The sequence below is a fragment of the Phascolarctos cinereus genome, unplaced genomic scaffold (assembly GCF_003287225.1).
Source record: "Phascolarctos cinereus isolate Bilbo 61053 unplaced genomic scaffold, phaCin_HiC Scaffold_4;HRSCAF=312, whole genome shotgun sequence".
Classification (NCBI taxonomy): Eukaryota; Metazoa; Chordata; class Mammalia; order Diprotodontia; family Phascolarctidae; genus Phascolarctos; species Phascolarctos cinereus.
The window spans coordinates 442,653,773-442,672,588 of NW_027555847.1; the positions used below are offsets into that span (position 1 = coordinate 442,653,773).

The 18,816-nt window shown below is 37.5% G+C and overlaps 1 long non-coding RNA gene across 1 annotated transcript in view; it reads left to right on the forward strand.

Annotated features, from left to right (window-relative positions):
* LOC110214740 (uncharacterized) overlaps positions 1-18,222 on the forward strand; it is a 231,906-nt gene extending 213,684 nt beyond the window's left edge. Inside the window, exon 3 of the long non-coding RNA XR_013486198.1 lies at positions 14,434-18,222. This is a non-coding gene — a long non-coding RNA (uncharacterized LOC110214740). The remainder of the gene's footprint in view (positions 1-14,433) is intronic.
* Positions 18,223-18,816: the final 594 nt, after the last annotated feature.

The window sequence follows — 18,816 nt, forward strand, 5'->3', positions numbered from 1 at the left end:
TAGAAACTCTGATCAGCATAATGATCAACTATAGTTTCAGAGGGCTCATGAGGAAATAACCTATCCATTTCCTGATAGGGAAGTAGAAATCTCAGAGTACAGACTGAGATATACATACATATATGAGTGTTTTTCTTTTAGATGTGGCTAACGTGGAAATGTATTTTGCTTTGCTATACACGTTTGTAACAAGAATTTTGTTTTTTCTTTAATTCTCATTTGGGGGAGTTGGAAGAGGAGGTAGATTTTTGCTGATTAAAAAAATTAAATGTAATTGAAAAATAAAGGAAGTAGAGGAGAGGAGGAAATACATTCCAGGCATGGGAGTGAAGGCTATTATTGGAATATGGGGATAGGAGGAGAGACTACCTTTGTTAAGCACAGTGATAAGAGATAAAGTGTTGTATGTGAGGAATAGGAAGGGAGCTAGTTTGAGTAGCTTGCTAAGTATGGTAACTGAACAATGACTAATGAGACTAGAAAGATAGGATGTCGGATTGTAAAAAGCTTTAAAAGCCTAACAGAGGAGTTTCTGTTTTATTCTAGAAGATATAGACAGCCATTGGAATTTATTGAGTAGGGGAATGAGTGACATGATCTTACCTGTATAAAGAAAGTCCCTCTTTCTGTCTGTCTCTGTCTCTGTCTGTTTGTCTCTCTCTCTCTCTCTCTCTCTCTCTCTATATATATATATATATATGCACACACATATATATATACATATATATATATATATATATATTTATATGTATGTATACACAGACAATGGATTTAAGTGAGGGGATTTGAATCAAAGAAACTGATTAGAAGTTTTGTTGCAATAATCAATAATCAAGGTGATCGATGAAATAGGTCTACACTAAAATGGTAGCAGTGTAAGAAGAGAAGGGGATCAGATGAAAGAAATTTTATAGAGGTATAAATAGAAAGTTAGACAACAGATTAGATATGTGGGAGGAGGGAGAATTGAGTACAACATGAACATTATGAACCTGAGGACTGAAGAAGAGTAGTGCCTTTGATGGATAGAGAGAAGTTTGGGAAAAGGTTAGTTTTGGGGAGTGGGGGAAGATAAATTCTGGTTTGGATATGTTGAATTTGAGATATCTATAGGACATACAATTTGAAGAGTCCATTGTGCAATGAATGATGTGGGATTGGCCCTCAGTAGAGAGAATGGATACACGAACCTCTGAGTTGTCCACATAGAACTGATAATTAATCCCATGGTAGCTAATGAGGCCTCAGAGAGAGAGAAAGAGAAAAGAATAGTGCATAGGACAGAACCTTGAGTTATTTTTATATTTAGGGGGCTCAATATGGATGATGATACAACAAAGGAGCTGAGGTGAGGCCAAACAGGTAGACAGGGAATCAGGAGAGAGCAGTACCATGAACATCTTGAGAAGAGAGTGCCTAAGTGGATTGGGAGATCAAGTTGATCAAATGCAGCAGAGAGGTCATGAAGGACAAGGCCTGAGAAAAGGTCTTCAGATCTGGCAAGGGAATGATCACTAGAAATTTTAGAGAGAGATATTTCAATTCAGATGACATCTACAATAATAACAGCAATAATAGTTAGCATATAGTACAAATAGCACCTACCCATGTGCCAGATGCAACGCTAAGTGCTTTGCAAATATAATCTCATTTAATCTTCACAATGACCCTGGAAGGTGGGTGCTATTATCATCCCCATCTTACAGTTAAGGAAACCTAGACAAACAGTTCAGTGACTTGCCCAAAGTCACACAGCTAGTAAGTGTCTAATGCTGGATTTAAACTTGGGTCTTCGGCTCTAGGTCTAGCACTCTATATACTGTGCCACCTAAATCAGAAGTCAATAGATAAGGGTTGAAAAGTGATGAGAGGAGAGAAAGTGGAGACAATGAGTACAGACCACTTTTCCTAGGAGTTTGGCTGAGAAAGAAAGGAGAGATCTAGGATGATAGCTTAAAGAGTGGGGGAGGTATGATAAAATCTAGTGGAGGCATTTACCGGATGGGGCACTTGGACATTTTTTTAGGCAGCAAGGAAGGAGCTAGTAGATCAGGAGATACTTTATTAATTATAAAGAGTGGGAAGATGATTGAGGTAGCAATATGTTGGAGAAGACGGTGTGAGATAGGTTCTAGAAGAAACTGGGTGTGGAAAAGAGAAAGGCCGTCTCTTGAGTAAATAGAACACAGATGTGAGTGTGGGGAAATATCAATGAGTTTTAAGATTAAAAATGAGAGAAAATGATGGATCACATTGTAACGTGTTCTATTTTCTTGTTAAAGTATGAAGCAACAGCCTAAGTGGAGGGCATGTAAGGAGAAGAAAGAAGAAAAGGTTAGGGGAGAGAAGAGAAGGTTTAAAACAACCTCTAGAGGGTGTGGGATGTAGTTGATAGAGCACTGGACCTGGCACCAAGATGACCTGAGTTCAACACTCACCTCAGACCCTTATTCTCTACATGACCCTGGAGATAGCATTTAATTTTTTTGGGTCTCAAAGTCCTTATCTGTAAAATGAAGGTATTGGACTCAATGGCCACTAAAGTCCATTCCAGCTAAAAATCTATGATGTTTAGCCACTTTTCCTCCACGGACCTCGGTTTCCTGATATACAAAATGAGAGGGTTGGACCATAAGATTTCTAAGGGCTTTTCCAGCTCCAAATACGATTATTAGCTATGCTAATGAAGTGAGGTACATCTCATTTTAAACATGCTTCTGAAAAGTGTGTAAGTCAAACTAGCAGTGAGTTAAGTCCTAATTTAAAGAAATGCTATGAGAACCACCTTGTAACATGGAGAATCAACCTCTATAATTTGCTTATTTTTGTATAATCACTCTTCAGTCATGAGATTTGTTTTTAAATACTGGTCTAGAAAGTGTTAATCTTTGTTGTTGTTGTTCAAGAAGCATGACATATTCTGAATGGAAATTTAAGGAATGGAAAGCCTTTTTATGCAAACTTATTGTATATACATTTTAAAACATGAGCACAAAGCCAAAAAGCCAAGAAGAAGATGCTATTCTTTCTTTGCATAACATATCTGCTATTTCCAAACTGTAGCTAAACTATGCCGTAATATTCCTTAGAACATACAATTGCATTTACTTTTCACACTAAATAAAGACAGACCTAAACAAGCAGAGAAACACTAATTGCTCATAAGCCAACATTAAAAATGACAATTTTACCTACATTAATTTACTTATGCAGTGCTATACCAATCGCTACCAAAGAATTGTTTTATAGAGGGGGAAAAAATAATAACAAAATTCATCTGGAAGAACAAAAGGTTAAGGGAATCAAGAAAACAAAGAGTGAAGGAAGGTGGCTTGGCAGTACTAGATTTCAAACTAGATGAAAAAGTGGTAATTATCAAAGCAATCTGGTACTGGCTAAGAAATTGAGTGGTAGATCAATGGAATAGATTAGGTACACAAGACACAGTAGTAAATGAGTATAGTAATCTAGTGTGTGAAAAACCCAAAGATCCAAGATTTTGGGGCAAGAATTCACCATTTGACAAAAACTGCTGGGAAAACTAGAGCCTGGCAGAAACTACATATAGACAAACATTTCACGTAGTATGCCAAGGTAAGGTCAAATTGGTACGTGATTTAGAAATAAAGGGTTATATTTAAAAAAATAGAGGCACAAGTAAAAAAAAAAACTGCCTGTCAGATCTATCAATAAGGGAGTTTATGACCAAATAAGAGACAGAGAGGATCACAGGAAGTAAAATGGATCATTTTGATTACATTAAATTTTAAAGTTTTCACACACACACACACACACACACACACAACACACACACACACACACACAAAACCCCAGTGAAGCCCAAATTAGAAACAAAGCAGGAAACTAAGAAAAAAACTTACATCAAGTTCTCTAATAAAGGCCTCATTTGTCAACTATATAAGGAACTGAGCCAAATTTATAAAAATAAAAGCCATTTCCCAGTTGATAAATGGTCAAAAGGTGTGAACAGGTAGCTTTCAGAAGAAGAAATCAAGGCTATCTATCAATAGTCACATGAAAATATTCTCTAAATCACTAATAATTAGAGAAATAAAAAAACCCAATTCTTAGGGACCACTTCACACCTATCAGACTGGCTAACATTAGAGAAAAGAGAAAAAACAAATGATGAAGGGGATGGAAAAATAGGTAAATGAATGCACCATCGGTAGTTATGAATTGGTCCAACCATTCTAGAGAATAATTTGTAATTATGCTGGTGGTGAAAACAGCATACCCTTTGACCCAGCAAAATTGGGAGGATGCCCATCAATTGGGGAATGACTGAATAAGTAGCAGAAGATGATTGTGATGGAATACTACTTTGCTATAAGCAATGATGGAAGGGATGGTTTCCAAAATAACCTGGGAAGACTTACATGAGCTAATACAAACTGAAGTTAATGGAACCAGGAGACCAACATATACAGTAACAGCAATATTGTAATGATAATCAACTGTGAAAAACTTAATTATTCTGATCAACACAACAATCTATGACAGTTCCAAAATACTTATGACGAAATATGCTATCTACTTCCTAGAGAGAGAACTAAAAATTCTGGGTGCAGAATAAAGCAATCTTTTTTTTCTCTCTTTTTCTTTTTTTCATAACATAGATTATGTGGAAACAAAAATTTGGAATTCAATTTTTTTAAAGTATGCTAATAAACAAAAAACATAGAATTTCATTAAAATCTGATTACTGGATTAGGAGTGAGGGAGGGGTGAGATTCTGTGTTCACATTATAGTAAATTCTTAACTTATGGCCTGTAAACTACATATATATCTATATATATGTGTATATATATATATATATATATATATACACACACATATATAGATATCTATATATATGTGTATATATATACACACATATATATAGATCTATATATATGTGTGTATATATATACACATATATATATACATACATACACATACATACATATACATATATACTTTTTTTGAAAACAGTATTTCAATATAACTGATTTCCTTTATTTTAAGCATTTAAAACCGTTATTCAGAGAAGGGGAACCATGGTGAAGAAGGCTTTACCAGCTTGTCAAAAGGGTCCATGACACAAAAAAATGGTTAAGAACCCCTGTTCTTAACCTTCATAGCAAGGAGGTGCTCATGAAAATTAACTAACCGTGATAAGTTAAGTTGTTTGGAATCATTTCTATATGTCATTACCATTCCTCCACACATTCTAACATTCCCAAGATCTTAAGTTTGTAACACTGGAAATCTGGACTTGGAGTAAGAAAATCTGTTGCTTAGCCAGCAGATCTCCAAGACTGTTGTTTCTTAGAACAGCCTTAAGAGACATAGAGCCAGATTTTCATTACCCATTAATTTAGGAATTGAAAATGCAGGATCAATGTAAATTAGTATTTGCTAAAAATAATTTTTAGGTCTCAAAAAGTAAGGGGTCTGGAAGCTTTTGATAATATTTATACTTCATTGTCCTGACAGTAAAAAGCAAAGAGAAAAGAAATGAGTGAGCATCCCTTAGATATTCCTCATTTCCTACATGCAAATAGTGTATAGCTAATATTTTTTCCTCCTCTTCCTGTAATAGAGGAAGCCACATGGTTTCTTTAGTAAGAACATCACACAGAATACTTCTATGGTATTAAAAACTTCTACCAACTAGCTGTGGGCAAGTGCTATGGTCAGAAATTTAACAAGAACCTCACTGACTTAAAGGAAAAAAAAATACAAGTAGATTGGAGGTCACTGAAATAGTGTAAAAGCTGTGCTACTGAGACTGAATTCTGATCCAAAGAATACATTGATTTCTGAGGGATTTAAAGTAAGGAATTCAATAAGTCATTTCAGTTTTCTGGGTCTAAGTTCTCTCATTTGTAAAATGATGGAGTTACACTAAATAACAACTAAGGTACCTTCCAGCATTAACTCTATGATCCCAGGATCTTAGATGTCTATTTGTCATTGAAAAGAAAATGTAAAGTATAAATGTTTGAGGTATGCCTTGTTTGAGGAGGGTGGACTCAGCATGGAATTTGTCAGTAACAGAAGCGGGATGAGTAATCCCTACCCCCACTCCTCCACCCTACTACACACACACACACACTACATACAAAGAGCACAAGTTAAAAGGGGATTTTCCAAAGGAGGCTTAACTACTTGGTTGATCAAAATAAGGACCAGAAAGGAGAGAATACCAAGATTACATTGATGGGCCAGTCAAGAAAAAAAGGGAAGCTGGACTGAGACATAACCACAAAGTGAGTGAATCCTAAATAAACTTGTTAGAGGCAGCAAAGTGGTGCAGTGGATAGAGTGCTAGGCCTGGAATTGGGTAGGCTCATCTTCCTAAGTTTAAATCTGTCCTCAGACTCTTACTAGCTGTGTGACCCTGAGCAAGTCACTTCATTCTGTTTACTTCAGTTTCCTCACCTGTAAAATGAGCTGGAAAAGGAAATGGCAAACCACTCCACTATCTCTGCCAAGAAAACCCAAAATGGGTTCACAAAGAGTTGGACACAAGTGAAATTACCCAAAAGAAACAAGAACAGCTTTAGTGTATGGGTGGAGGAATATAGCAGGAAGAGTCTATCAGAGATAAGAGCAGGAAGAATGGCAAAGGACATTGCATCTGGCTGTTAAATGAGTGAAAGATTTATTAGAAGAGTGGAATAATGCAGTGGGTTGGCTTCAGTAAGTAGTTTTTAACATAAAGGACATATTTATAATGGTGGAAAATTTGTAAATGTTATTGTTCTATCATGTTTATCATAAGAACATAGATCTGATCTTAAAAAGAACCTCAGAAACCATCTAGCTCAATCTCTTCATTTTATAAATGGAGAAACTGAGGCCACTTACCCAAGATGGCACAAGTGGTAAGTAGGATTCAAATTATGTCCTCTTCTTTCAAATTCATTGTTCTCTCAGGCCTTTATCTCTATTCATTCCCACTCTTACGTAATAAAAGGAATTAGAGTAAACTAGGGTGATGAAGTTTGATTATTTGTGAACTAAAGTCTAAAGGGATTCATATATAGCATTAAATCACAGGAGCCCCTCAAAAGTAGAAAAAGACTCATCCATATGGAGAAAATGATGACTTCCCTACTAATGAATGAGGCTCTGGACTAGTCATGACCTCTTTGTCCCTCAGCAGATAGGCTTTCCAAGGCTTAAGCAAAAATTCAAGCTATAATTTATTAAGAGACTTGACACTGTAAGAATCAAGTACATAGAATGGGGTGATTTTGGGGGGTGGTGTTGAATAATGGCTACCATGCTGGACCTGGACTCTGGAGACGTAGATGTGAGTTCTGGTTCGGACACTTGTTAGCTGTATGCCCTTGGGCATTTAATCATTGGGTCTCAGTTACTCTGTCTGTTAAGTGGAAGAAAACATGAACTTACCTCACATGAAATTTGTGAAGAAAGTAATTTGTAACCATTGAAGTACCCAAGAAATGCAAGCAATTACTATTGATGTATATCCTACCTGGTCGTACAGGGTTGTCCTTAATCTGGAAAGGAGAAAGGGCAGTTGGGGATCATGATCTCTGGTTCTGTAATGCCATGCTTTACATGTAACAGGCTTCATAGATCTTTGTTGATTTGCAGGTAGAAAGTGTGCTCTGATGCTTTGATGGATACAGTGATAGATCTGTGATTCATCTCAGTGATATGGCTGTTTCCTCCAGTGGCATACTATAGATCACTACTTATCCCATGATCCCTCCACTGAGGTACAAACAATTTGGCAAAGTATGTGTGGCAGGGAGCGGAGAGAGGCTTTCTTCTAATTTCTTGATCTTGTGTAGAAACCAATGGAACAGGCAGGCTTCTATCAATTATCCCTTGCTCCTGTCTACCTCAGTCATTGCATTTCTCAGATGATATCCATAATGTCTCTTCACTTTCACACCCCCTGGTTGTTTATGTGTTGCAGCTTACTCATGCCAACTATGTGCTGCTCCATCACTCTTTGAGTGACTCTCAACTTTAATTCTATGGAGGCTGCAGGATTTCATGACTCATAGCTATTCAGCATCCTTGTAAGAATAATGACAAGACTTAGTTTTGGATACTCAACATCTCAATTCTCTCAGACTCTTCTTCCCTCTGATTGGAGGGCTGGAGGGTAGAGTATGAAACTTCTCCCAAAACTTTCCTTTATAGAGGGCTGCGATCTGAACTTTCCAGAGAACTGAATACTCCATCAGTAATTCTGCTTGGTTTTGACTCCTGGAACATCAAAACCCCTGGTGGCCACCTTTCCTTTTCAGCTTCCTTTTGTGTGTTATTATCTCCCATTGGACTGTAAGCCCTTTGAGGGCAAGGACTGTCTTTTCTTATTTGTATCCCCAGCACTTAGCGCAGTGCCTAGAACACAGTGTCTAATAAATATTTATTGAGTTAAATTGATGTTTAGAAGATGAAAATTTATTTCAAGAAGCTTGGGACTAACAAATACTATAAATGATGTCTGTATAAAATATGAAAAAGAAAAATGAAACCAAGATATCTTCCCCACCCCCCTCACCAACAAGGATGATTTCTAAATGTGCTTCTTGTATGTCACTGGTACAGTGTATTTATGAAATATGCCTCCTGCCTTGGAAAAGTCATGTCAACTACAGTCTTAAAAAAATAGCTGGCAATGACAGTGGCACCAAGAGCATTTATCACCTTACAACTCATGTTTTTCCAGTAAATTCTCTATTTTTTTTTTACCTCCGCCTAACTTCTTTCTCCTAGTACTTTCTTCAAATGGCTTTCAACAGCTGATAGGTATGTGTTCAACTTGTTCCTCTCTTTATTTTAGATCCCATTTGTTACCTCCATTCACGTCATTGCATCAAAATCCATCTTTGGTGAATCTGATTTTCACAGCCTTTATCTTCCTTTGTTAATTTCTGGTTTTATCTATAGTGTTATTCCCTGTTGGTTCTCTCCCATACTCATCTGTCTGATCAATGACATACTGCGGAAAAAAGAATTCTCTTAACCATGTCCATTACCATTTAGAACTACAAAAAGATGCAATCAAAAGCAATAATTCTTTTTTTTTTTTAAGTGAGGCAGTTGGGCTTAAGTAAGTTGCCCACGGTCACACAGCTAGTAAGTGTCATGTGTCTGAGGCTGGATTTGAGCTGAGGTCCTCCTGACTCCAAGGCTGGAGCTCTATCTACTGCACCACCTAGCTGCCCCAAAAGCAATAATTTTTAAGGGAGGTTCAAGATATATACACACACAGGTTTTCTGGTCCCCTGATTTCCTAAGGAAACATTGCTATCCTGGAAAATCCCCCTTCTTTTTCTTTTCTTTTTTTTTTTGTCCATACATGTGGGATTTAATTAGTGCAATATATAGTCTTAGAGAGTTGCTGTGGGGCATAGGGATGAAGATTGAGAGGTTACGTGGCTTGCCCAGTATCACACAGCCAGTAAATGTCAAAGGTGGGACTTGAACGCTAATGTTCTTGATTCTCAGGTTGACTCTGTCCACTACTCCACACTGCCTCTTTCTTGAGTCCTTTCTAAAAAGGAGACAGGATCTTAGAATCTTAAAAAATTGGAGAACAAACGCACTTATCAAGTAATACTGTATACAGAACTATATCAAGTACTATGGAAAAAAAATCAAAAGAAATGAAGATAATGTGGTTTCTGCCTTCAAGAAGTTTACAGTGTAATTGGGGAGAGAAGAGATATAGCCTAATAGTAAGCATAAGACCATTTCATGACATGCCCTATCTACCCCTACACTTCAATCCACACTAGACTGAAGGCTTTTCTGCCTTCTCGTCAGTCACCTTCCCAGCCTGGACAAATGTCCACCCTGGGCCACACTCTCTTGATTTGTGGCTTCCTAGCCCAAGCCATCATTTCTTTAAGTGCCTCAGACATGCTCATCTCACTCCCTCTGGACTCATTCTCTAGACTTCTCCATCTTATCACCAAGTGCCTTGCTTCCTCAGTAGTGCCCCCTTTCAGGCTTCCCATTATATATTGTCTTCTTCCACAAGAATGTAAACTCTTTGATGGTAAAGACTGTCTTATTTGCTTATCTTTGTATCCCAAGGGCTTAGCACAGTGCCTGGAACATATTGTTCAGTCATTCAGTTTTGTCCAATTCTTCATGATCCCTGGACCATAGCATGCCAATACTGTCCATGGGGTTTTCTTGGCAGAGATACTGGAGTGGTTTGCCATTTTCTTCTCCACCGGATTAAAGCCAGCAGAGATTAAGTGATTTGCCCAGGGTCACCCAGATAGTAAGTGCCTGAGGCAAAATTTGAACTCAGGTTTTCCTGACTCTAGAACCAGTTGCTCTATCCACTAGCCACCTAGGTGCCACCTGGCACATAGTAAGTGACTAATAAATGCTTAATTTTTTTATTTGACCTCCTGTAATAGAGTACTTTCTTAAATTTGATATAAGAAATATTGGTTATGGTGAATGCAGGCCTCTAGATTATTTCATTTTTTTTTTAATTACCTCCTAGCCCAAGGAGAGGCATTAAATCCTTGGGGCGTGAAAACAAGAGGCCAGTCTATCATTTATACTTTAGAGTTCAAGTCATGACTCTACCATTTTATTATTTGAGTGACTTTGGGCAAGTCATTTAATCTCTATGGACCTCAATTTCCTCATCTGTAGACTGAGAAGATTGGCCAAGATGGTATTTAGTATACTTTATAGCTTTAAATTGGTTATTCTATGAAACAAATGGGCAAAGAATCTAAGAAAATGGAAGGAGAATTTTGAGGATTTGAGAAATCAAAGAGTAGTCCCAGCTTCCTGAAAATGTTCTATTTCTTGATTCAAAGTAACTCAATTTCTTTCCCTTTTATTTTTGTTTCATTTACACTTTTGTTTGGGGGTAGTCTTGGTCCCTCTCTTCTCCCATAGATATCACTCACCTCAGGTAGCAGGCCTTTTCCTGTTGGCTTACAGGCATTAGCGGATGAAAGACAGAGGAAAACCAACTCCCATCCTTCAAAATTCATCTCTCTTAATCTCTCAAGCTTGATCTGGATTGGGAAATACTCATCAGAAAAGCTGATGTAATGTCGAACTATTCAAGCACAACAGCTTTTTCAATTATACTTATACCTGAAAAAGTCCTCCCAATTAATTAATGAAACCAAGGACACCTCTCTGGCTTGTAATGTCATTTCTGGAAGTACCAGCCTTCTGATGGTGGCTTGCCATGTACAGTATTATTCAAAAGGCAGGCAACATTGTAACTCATTTTTTAAACACGGCTCCTAGCCTTGTGCCATGGAGTCAAGAGTAAGAAATTTGAAGGTTTCTCAACATTAGGCTAACAGCATACAGTATTGCCTCCTTTTGTATGTAAAAGTTTGGTTGCTAAAAGGGAAAGAAAAAGAAATTCTGTGCAAAGAAAATTGAGGAACCATAAGAGCACTGCAGAAAATACCAAAAAACCTCTATTGTGTTGTTTCTATTCATGTTGGAATTTTAAAAACTACCTAATAGTACTGAGAAATAGAACATATAAAGGTTTTTTGAGTCCTTTGTGAGCCCTTGATGAAGCATGGTCCATGACACAAATATAACTTTGTCACTTCACACCCTGACAGAGTGCCAACATCTTTATTTTTAATCATATCTATCAAGGTTTATTATTCTCTCTGAAATAGGAGGTAAAAATCTCTGCTAGTCCCGGATTTCAGTCACAGATTGGTTTGTGACTGTGAAATAGGAGGCCAGGTGGCACAATGGAGAGAACACTGGCTCTGGAGTTCTAGGACCTAGATTCAAATCCTTCCTTTGTTAGCTTCTTCTTGTTGCTGTAGAGTCATTTCAGTTGTGTCTGATTCTCTGTGATTCCATTTGAGGTTCTCTTGATAGTAATAGTAATATTACCATAGTAATATTAAAACTTTGCCAATATATATCATTTACACTTTAGGCTTCAAATCACGACTCTACTTTGGGCAAGTCATTTAATCTCTATGGGCCTCAGTTTCCTCATCTGTAGACTAAGATTGGCCAAGATGGTATTACTATTGAATAGCAATCTTCTCTTTCTGGTATCTGGAAACTTTTTATTTTTAAATGAAGAACAAGATAAGAGAAATGCACACTCCAAATTATTGGCAGTGATGAATATGTATTGTGAAAAAGGTTGTGTAAAAAACTAGATAGGTCTCTCTGACAGAACAGCTATCCCGTAATACAGTAGAATATTCTCCAGAGTAATTGTGCTTGTACAATAAATGAATCTCTGTGGGAAAAGCATCTTTTGGGACTGCCCAAAGGAGGATTATGCATCTAATTAGGTGAAAAACATTTCACAATACTCCCATCCTCTTGATTACAGTAAATTTGGTCTATTGCATAAGGTCTATTGATGGTTTCTACTCTGATAATTAGCATTTATGCTTTCCATATTCCTCATGGTTTCTGGGATCTCTTTCATAAATCTTAGTGTCACACACTTCCACAGAAAGATAAAAGGGAATTTAAGTAGCAGCAATTTCTTCATTTTGTGTTACTTATACTGATTTGTACATAAACCTAGACACTACTTTGGCTCAGATCTGCCTATGATTATAGTGAGCATGTCAAGATACTTGGGAAGGAAGACTTATTTGCCTACACTCCTCCCACTAAGGCTAAAAGTTGGTTCTTACTCTAAGAAGAGCCTTGTTTAGATGTGAATTGCTCTGGATGACTTCTAAGCTGACCTGAAATTCTGGAATTCTCTGAAGGAACTTGGTTAGGTTAAATGTAGCTAAAAACCATTTAGCATCTGACACAAGCTAAATAACTAATCAACAAAAGTGTTTGACTAGCAGAATATCACAATATTTTCTTGGTTAGACTGATAATTAGTGGTGATCTCTAATGTGAGTTTGAAGTTTCCTGGTTTCTGGAATACATCAGTGTTTCCCAAGCCAGAACTTACCAGCAGAAGCCCACTTTGTCCAACTACCCTTTTTGGGATAATGATTAGTATCTAGAAATCATTTCTCAAGTTTTAAGCACATAAACAAGGAGAAGGAAGGAGGGGGAGAAAAACAGAAGGAAGAAAGAAGAGAGAGAGGGGAGAGAGAGAGAGAGAGAGAGAGAGAGAGAGAGAGAGAGAGAGAGAGAGAGAGAGAGAGAGAGAGAGAGAGAAACCTTGCTAATTTGCAAGGAACAGACGCTCTGTGGGAACATGATGTATCCAAGAAGAGTGTCGCAGATGAAATAAAGTGAGTGACATTAAAGTGAAAGAATGAAACCACATAGGGGGACCATTCTGTTCTGACTAACTTCAGAAGCTCCAGTCAAACCAACATTCCTGATGTTTGTGTATTTCCACTGAGAAAAAGAGAAATTAGCAAAATCAAACCAAAGTGTTTACTTTCTGATGACTCATTTTCTTTTCAGGCTTAAATAAAAGATCCAAGCACAAATGTTTGACCTCTAATACATCCAAATATGCCACTTTGCAATTCCAAATAGATGCTTGAATATGGTGACATCCCCCTCCCCATTACCCCAAGGGTAAAAAGTAGTAGTTAGTGCTTTAACACTCCACCTGTCAGATTAATGCCTAAGTAAACTTATACCTAAATAAACCATGTGGAGGCAGTGTAACATAATGGATGGAGAACTGCCATGGATCCAGGAAGACTGGGTTCAAGTCAGTGCTGTATTTATAGCTGGCTTCAGTCCTAAGATTTGAGTGTAAAATACCAGATTTAGTTTGATGCTTTTCTGATTTAAAAGTGGTCATATAGACTTCATGGGCATACATTATTAGAATGAGAATCCGCTTGCTAACTGAACAGGCCAAAGTTGGTTAAAAGTTAGAACCATGTGAGAAAGCCCCTGGCAGCTGCTCAAGGTTGAATGAAGGAAGGAGTGTACTCGAGGTCTATAACATTTCAGCAGGCAGAAGTGTCAGAGAAAGGGTATATACAAATATAAATCAGAAGGAATTATGATTGTATTGGTCTGAATGTAGGCAGCTCTCAAACTTTCATCCCCTTGGAAATCTAGCTAATAGAAAACTTCATTGCAGCCTATAATCAGTGCTATGTTCATGAATTTAAATTTGTATTTTTTCCTTCAAAGAGATGCGGTTTTTTGTTTGTTTTGTTTTTGTTTTTTGGCTAGGCAATGGGGTTAAGTGACTTGCCCAGGGTCACATAGCTAGTAAGTGTCAAGTGTCTGAGGCTGGATTTGAATTCAGGTCCTCCTGACTGCAGGGCCGGTGCTCTACCCATTGCACCACCTAGCTGCCCCAAGAGATGCAATTTTAAAGGTATAATTTATGTTTAAGAGGGGACCAATATAGACTACATACAATATGATCTTGGAAGAATTCTTTTCCTAGGTGGAGATCTAAATGACATAAAAACCTAGATGTATGAGTTTTCTTTTTTGTTTTTTTTCAGGCATAGGACAGCTGTTTATTTCCTCTACCACAAAAAGAAATGCTTAAAACACAAAGGATTTATAGAACATATTAACAGACACTTAAAACAAAAAACAATAATCCATCATCATAGTATTAAAGTCAAGGCACTTTGTGAGACTACAGAATGGAGATTTTCTTTTCTTTTCTGACTGGTGCTATCTGTACAACTGAGAAGTCCAGATCTCCTGGAAAGCCAGGGCACTTGAGACATTATTAATCCTCTGAGCATTACCCTGGTCATGTCTCCTGGCAGTGGAACATCTTCTCTGAGAAGCAGTGTTACTGCAGAAATCACCTCCGTGTGGGCAGCCATCGGTGACTCAGGAACTTCCAACTGCTGGAACTCACGAGATAGCCATCAAGTCGGGGATGACAATTCTCAGGGCTGTGGTTCAATGCCTCCCACTCAGGAATAGAAACCAAAGCAGAAGAGGAGGTGACAAACCATCACACTGTCATAAGATGACATTAAATAAACATAGAGAAGAGACTTGAAATCTGATCTCAGGCTCACTCAGGCAAAGCGTATGGTCTTGCTGTGGTGTGCTCATAGAGACCATGACTGTTGGAGGAGGGGAGGATTGAGAAAGTGAGATGATAAGTCAGTCAATTAATCAATCAATAGACCTTAATTAAGTACAGACTCTGTGGCCAGCACAGTTCTAGGTGTTGGAGCTACAAATAAAGAAAAAGAAATAATCTTTACTCGTAAAGACCTTACATGAGTGAGAGGGAGAACCATAGAGTTTTCTATAATTCTTTGTCATTGTTGTTGTTTTTGCTTTTTATAATTCTTATAATCTAATGAGGGGGGTAGCTTTTTTCATCTCAGTCACCAATTATCTTTGGCACAGCCCCAGCCCCAATTCATGGGGATCAATAAGGAATACATGAGTCATTCCAAAACATAAGTCCATTGCTGAGCCAGATCATGTGTCCATCTCTGTGGATGGCATCCATGATGCCACACTGAATGCCTCACTCTGTGGGAGCTACCCTAATCCACCAAATGGGGGGCGTGGAGTACTGATTTCCTTTGTTATACTCCCTCTGTACGTTTAAATATTTGTTCTTCCCAGCAAATCAAATGCATACTTGTTCATATCTCCAGTTCTTTGTAGTACTCGGGGCATTTGGAAAGGCTCAAGCATTATGCTTTTTAAAAATGCCTTATGCTCAAAAATGTCAACAGAGTCTACATGATATAGCTCATTTAAAAAATAAATTTTATTGATATCATTTTGGCATAGCCCAAGTTTCCCTCATATTCTCTCCACCTCTTGCACAGAAAGTCATCTCATATAACAAAGGATTTTTTATAAATAAAAAAGTAGAAAAAGAGGAAAAATTAGCCAAATTAATCAATACATTAAAAAAAACCTGACAGTGTATTAAATGTTTCACACCTGTAGATCTCTAACTCTGCAAAGTAATAGGAGGAGATGCTTATCATTGTTCTTTTATTTATAGACCTTTGTATTTATAGATCTCTCATCTCTTCATTTAAAAAGCCTATGTTTTGTTTGCTTCTCTCCTTTCTTACTGACAATAATCTAGTATAGGCCCTCATCACCTCATTCTTCTATTAAGGGCTAAGTGGGATAAGAATAATCCCTCTCAAGTGCTTAAGTTTAATCAATTAATCAATCAACCGTGCATTTGTTAAATATTAATTATATGCTAGTCACGCTAATTACTAGAGACACAAAAAAGTAAAAAACAAAAACAGGCCTTGACAATATGTATATAAATAGGCATGTACTATATATATGTGTGCACAAACATATACATACTTATATGTATATTTATGTGTGCTGTGTATGTGTGTACATATATACACAGATATATATGTGATTGTATATATTTATGTGTGTATGTATATGTATGTATGTGTGTGTGTGTGTGTGTGTGTGTGTGTGTGTGTGTGTGTGTGTGTATCCTAAAAGGAAGGTAATCTTAAAGGAGACGACTTCAGAAGCTTGGGGAAGTAGGAAAGTGCTTTATCATTTACAAAGCACTTTATGTATGTGATGTCATTTGACCCTGGCAATAGCACCTGAGGTAGGTAGTATAATTATTATTATCACAATAGCAAAGGCTCTAGATTCACCTCTTCCAGACCAAGGTCAGTTAGCTATATTGCTGGCCCACCCTCCCAGGGCTCAAGAGGTACCCCTCAGGGAAGGTCAAGTGGCTTTCTCCAATACTATTGGCTTGAGCCTCCATTCTATTGTTTTCCACCATTAGCCAAAAATAATCAGTACTCCAGTTCAAAATTAACCAGTTAATATCAACTAACTCACAAATGGATATTTACTTTGGAGATGTAGCAAAAACAAAAGTACAAATCTATTTCCCCAACACCTGGGGGAGTTGTACTACCTCAGTCAAAGGGGAGAGAGGGCTTAGGCTTAACATAATTTTTGTTTAACATCAGTCCCACCAAATTCACTTCCAAATGTGGCAGAGCTGACGAGTGGATCTCTCCCATTGTTGGACTGACGTGGGCAGGTCACTTAGGAATTTGCTCCTCACTCTCTGGCTTTCAGCAAATCCCAAAATGGACTCAAGCTCCTAGACTTCTGGTTGCTTGCTCACATGACCTAGAGACAGCTGGTGATGCAATGGATAGAGTTCTGAGCCTGGAATTAAGGAGAACTAAATGCAAATACAGCCTCAGACACTTGCTGGCTGTGTGACTGACTAAGCCTCTTGACCTCTGTGTGCTTCAGTTTCTTCAACTATAAAATGGGGATAATGATAACAACTGCCTTGAAGGGTTGTTGTGAGGATCCAATGAGACAATATTTGTGAAAAGGGCTCATCCCAGTTCCGGGCATAAAGTAGGTGGTTAATAAAAGCTTGCTCCCTGCTCCTACCTTCCTTTTCCAGCTGACTTGAAACTCCCAAGGTCATAGCTATCTCCAATCTTCCTTCACTCATAACAGGAAGGACAAATGCAACGAGGCAAAGAACAGCGGTTGTATACACAGGTGGAGGGCCCAAGGCCCCTACACATCCATATACTCTCCCATGTCTCTCCTAAAGTGATGCCAGAGGGGAAAAGAACTATAGAAAGACTCTCACTATGTCTTGTCAGTGCCTTTTGAATATGCCTCATTTCAGGTTATTCAGCCAGACAGCAGCTGGACTCTTCAGAATGTGTGTAATTGACCAGGACCTGTTACAGAATGTCTCCATAAACTAAATCAGTGAGCAGTACACTTCATAATACATCATTAAGCCTTTTCAGAAGCAGGTTCCCCAACCTTTTCCATGTGAGGATTGCCCCTTGTTATATAACTATTTTTGTTTTTGTTCAGTTGTTCAGTCATGTATGATTCTTTGTGACCCCATGGACCATACTGTCTATGAGGTTTTCGTGGCAAAGATACTGTCCTACTTAAGTACCCCCTATGTTATAGCTCATCCAGTGGGGTAAATGCATGAATGACCATCTACGTTGATGATTTTCAAATCTGCCTCTCTTGGCCTAATCTTTCTGCTGAATTCTAATCTCATATCTCCAACTGCCTTTTTCAGACATCTAGAATGGGATGTCTAGTAGTTATCTTAAAACTCTGAAACTGTACTCATTATCTTTCTCCCTAAACCTTCTTCCCTTCCCAACTTCCCAAAGTGGTAACTTAATGGTTGCTGGATCAAATCAACTTGAGCATGTGGGCTTCTCTCCACAGATAGGAATATTAAGCTAGTTCTAGAACGGACTGGGGATTCAGCCAGACCTAAAAATGACTCAGTTAAATTTTCTATCTATATATCTATATTACATATAAATTATACGTAAACCTATATTCAGTTCATATTTATATATATATAGATATAGATATCAAAATGAAAAGTTTAACTAATATGATATGTATGTCATATATTGTGTATGTTATATGTATGATATGTATGTTATATGTGTGATATGTATGTTATATATTATGTATATACGTGCACATATCCATATACATGCATGCGTGTGTGTGTGTATGTGTATATTCTCTAGCACTTAAGTTGATTCTTATTGTCACTTACACTCTCAGTAGAATATAATCTCCTTCAGGGCAGATGCTATTTCATTTTTGTGTTTGTTACCCTAGCACCTAGCCAGCACCAGGCCACACTAAAGGTCTGGTTGATTAATGAACTGATTTTATCTTTTCTACTTTTTTGCTGTTTGTCTTAATCTTAATTTCTTAGTAAAAGTTCGTTTTGTACCTTCAAACAATTACAATAGCTAGCATTTATGTAATGCTTTAAGGTTTATATGACAATTTGCAAATATTATTTCATTTGATCCTCACAACAACCCTGGGAAGTATTATTATCCCCATTTTACAAACAAGGAAAC